At 40.2% G+C, this 4,345-nt stretch overlaps 1 pseudogene; it reads right to left on the reverse strand.

Annotated features, from left to right (window-relative positions):
* Window positions 1-1,013: 1,013 nt before the first annotated feature.
* LOC143039265 (uncharacterized) lies at window positions 1,014-2,282 on the reverse strand (annotated as a pseudogene).
* Window positions 2,283-4,345: the final 2,063 nt, after the last annotated feature.

A 4,345-nucleotide genomic window follows, 5' to 3' on the forward strand; every position in this document is an offset into this window, starting at 1 on the left:
GCATTATACACAATCATGCACGCAAACAACACAACATACACTCTATAAAGGATTTGTGGGAAAACCCAGTCTCGGCTGTGGCCTTCCTTGGGGAGACGGGACTGCTCGGACAGACAGTCTAGGGAACGACAACAACAACAACAACAACAACAACAACAACAACCTCTCTAATCTTATCTCTACTTTTACTCCTAAGTTTTTTACAGGCTTGAATGATTTTCAGAATCCTGTGTTCAGGTAAAGAAATGGTCATATTATTAGTGTCAATAATGTTTCCCAAGTATTCAATGTACTATGTGGGCTTCAACACTGACTTTTCTACATTAATGCAAAAACCTAATCTCTGCAATAATTCCATAGTATCATTTATACAAGCAAGACAGCCTGTCTTGGACTTATTACATATCAGAGTATCATCAATAAAACTGGTAATAGAGTAGTCCTTTTTTCTCAGTGAAGCAAAAACTGGTTTCATCAACTTGGTGAAAATCATAGGACCTTCTGAAATACCATTGGGAAGACAAGTGAACTGATAAATGTCCTCCCATTTAAAACATAATTTTTGTTGTTCTTCTGCAATCTTCACTGTGTAATAAGCATGATTAAGGTCCACCCTGCATTGACCAGTCTAATGGCTTGCTCAAAGTTCTCCATCTTAAAATGTTTGTAAGGAATATATTTGTTGAGTTCTTTTAAGTTGAGCACCATCCTATATCCACCATCCTTTTTCGGTCTCACAAATATGGGGGAAATAATTTAATGCTTTCTCCTCTGTGTATTAATAATGACTCCAAGCTCCAAAAGTTTCGTAATCTCATCATTAACAATTGCTTGTTCTTCACAATTAAACTTATACGTTACTTCATGTAAAAATAAGTTCCCTACATGATTAAAATTTATGTCCAGATGACAGTGCTGCACCATGTCCAAAATTACTGGATCTTTGGTAATTTTCTGCCACTCATGTAAAAAATAGTGTAGCTTACCTGCTACAAATGTGTTACTAACCTGGCTTATTGTCGAGGCTTTTGATAACCCCAACTCCTGGCATTTTTTGGGTCCATGTCCTGGCGTGACGATTGCTGCCTCTGGCCCCCCCCAGAAGCCCCACCTCTGCAGTCCGTAGGGCTGGAACCTCGCTGTGTTGTTCCTAAACGTGTTTTTTCCCCAGAAGCTTCTAGACCTGCCACTGGTGGATTTCCATGGGAAAATAGACTTGTCAGCAAACTTGTTTTTCAACTTTTCCATTTCCTCAATCTGTTTGGCTGACTGAGAGACGTCGTCGCCGAACAGAAAACCGGACATAGGCACCTTATCCGAACACAAATGCGAATATTTTTGGTTGATCGCACGTTTCATAATGAAGCACCTTGCCAAGTTGGTCCTGTAATTAGCATGACCAAGCACCGCCAAGGCACCATTAATCCTGCTCATTTCCTGCACAACCACTGGGTTACCGTCATCCTGCGCCACCCTATCTAAAGCTAACAGTGACTTAGTGATAATGGATCCTGCAGAAATAATATCATTGCTTACTTCCTTTAACCTGTAGTCTGCTTTCCTTGCATCCGTTTTCAAAGCTCCCAAGATCTGTGGGTTGCATCCCATTGGTGCCAGTGCAGGACAATTATTGGGACGCCTGGTGATTGGGTCCTCCGAAATTGCCTTGTAGTCTTCCTCCTGCAGACCTTTTTAAAAAAAGTAGTTAACCATAGCAGCCACCTGCGGGTCAGTATCTTCATAGGCATTGTCAGGGGTCCCCAAGGCCTTTGCAGCTTGCAACAGGACACTACCCCTAGGAGTAAAATCTCTGATTTCTCCGTCCACACTACTGGAGTCCACAAACCCCGAAAATGCAGCAGGCGAAGCTGGTGACTAAATGCCTGAAGTGCTTGCCTGGAAACTCACTTGATGAAGCTGTGTGGAAGGGGTCCTGCTAGCAGTCAGTTTTGCTATGTTAGCTTTCAAGCGTGCCAATTCTTCCAATACTAATTTCCAGGAAGGTTCAGGCATAGCATCCTGAATAAGGTTTGCTTGGGGCCTAGCTTGGCTGCCTCTGGCCTCCCCGGACTCAATGCACTGGGGTGATTTATTTCAATATGGCGGCGTTCATGACCCGCATGCTGCCTTCCCTGCCTCACCAGGGATTCACTGGAGCTACCAGTTCTACCCCAGGAATTTGACCTCACTTTATCTCGTGAGGATCTGTTGGTACTCCTCCAACTGGGGCCAGGACAAGAAACCTCATGTGGAAGGGCTTTGGGATTCTCAGAGCCAGACATGACTGCCGACCTGCAGTAAACAAGCCCTATTAACTCAAAATTATTCACATTTATTGTCAAATTGCCAGGCCCAACCCATACCAATGCCCTATGGTAGGCCCATCCCTACCATAGATCCACATGAGTATAAGGCAGTGTACCTGTGTGACAATTGCCGAATCCGGTGAAACAACCTCTGAAAGCTCGATGAGAAAGACGTCCGAATGGCACGAGAGCGTTCCGACAACTGACCGCTGGAGCACTACAGCGACATCTCATGTGAAACGTTCCAAGTGGCAGAAGGTGATTTGACGAGGTAAAATTATTATGTTTCCTCCATCTATCAGTATCTCAGATAATTCATTCTTTGTGTCTTCCAGTAATTTTGAATGATTGCTATCAGATCAAGCCTGTGTTTTTGGGGGCACATATACTACTATAAATTTTCTACTTTTCATAATATTATTTTCAACTTTAATCATCATCATTTCCACATTATCTTTTCCTTCTGTTATCTTTATCACATTTAAACCCTTTCTAGTCAATAATATGACTCCTCCCTGTTTATCTGTTCTATTTTTCGCCCAATGGTTGTATAGACCTTGCCCCACTATACTTGATGATAGAGTACCTTTTCAATTTTGTCTCCACAATTCCCATTATGTCTGGTTTTTCTATTTACAAATACTCATTTAGTTAATTTATTCCAGAAATCATACCATCCATGTTTGTGTATGCCACTTTTAAATTTTTTTCCTTTTCTTCTCTTTTTTGGTTTGTTTCCTTTTTTCTGGTGTACCATTTTCTCAACCTCAGATCCAGTACTCTCAAAAAAAAAAAAAAAAAAAAAAAAATCATCTTTTTCAGCCTGTTCTTCTCTCTTTTTTTTATTATTAGCTTCATAGTGCCTTATCTTTCTCTATTCATCGTTCATTTCCTTTTTATCCATACATTTGTGTAATTTTCACTCTTAGCTAGTTTTGCCACTTTTGATAGTATCTCTTCGGCTATCATTTGAGTCCTTAGTTTGATTTTTATTGGCCTATAGTGTTTTTCTTTAGAGTATGAATGTCATTGATTTCCTTCTCCAAGTCTTGACCTTCGCCCTGAACCACTTTCAGTATTTCCTTTGCAATTTCTTTCTCTTCTCTTTCTCTTTGGTATTTGTTTACATTATGTTTTTCTTTGATACCATAAACCACTATCCATTTCTTTTTATCTGTCTCTCATCCAGTTCTCCTTTTCTTTGATTACCTTAATTACTGTTTCCTTTGCATTCTGTTCTACCTGCTGTTTACTGTTTCTTTGAAAGGGATTTTTTTATTTTCATATTCCTTTTTCCAGTGATTTTTTATTTCACTGAGATCCATCTCTTTGATTGATTCTCCCACTTTTTCGGTCACTGCTTTTAATTGTTCTTTGACCTCTTTCTTCAGTTCTTTTCTTTTTATCCACTCTGTCTCTCATCCAGTTCTCCTTTTCTTTGATTACCTTAATCACTGTTTCCTTTGCATTCTGTTCTACCTGCTGTTATACTATTTCTTTGAAAGGGATTTTTTATTTTCACATTCCTGTTTCCACTGATTTTTTATTTCACTGAGATCCATCTCTTTGATTCTCCCACTTTTTCGGTCACTGCTTTTAATTGTTCTTTGACCTCTTTCTTCAGTTCTTTGCTTTTGTTTCTATCCTCATTTTCCTTTCTTTTGTTTTCTCTTTTAATCATACTTAGTACACTTTTGAGATGAGGTGCTTGAGAAGTATGATATGGGCTACTAGGCTGGATAGAGTTAGAAATGAGGAGGTGAGGAGGAGAATGGGGGCGGAAAGGGAGTTGGAAGATAGAGTTGATGAAAGAATATTGAGATGGTTTGGACACATGGAAAGAATGAGTGAAGAAAGACTAGTAAAAGAGGTGTGGAAGGAGTGAACATGAGGGGGCAACCTAGGATGAGATGAATGGATGAGGTAAAAGGGGGAATTGGGAAAGAGGGGAATGTCTGTTGAGGAAGGACAGAAGATAGGGGTGAATGGAGAATGGTTGTGTATGGATGATGCTGTGATGCATGAGAGGGAGTGGGTGG

Source organism: Oratosquilla oratoria, chromosome 26, assembly GCF_046742065.1.
Source record: "Oratosquilla oratoria isolate Oo_2021 chromosome 26, ASM4674206v1, whole genome shotgun sequence".
In the NCBI taxonomy this organism is placed as follows: Eukaryota; Metazoa; Arthropoda; class Malacostraca; order Stomatopoda; family Squillidae; genus Oratosquilla; species Oratosquilla oratoria.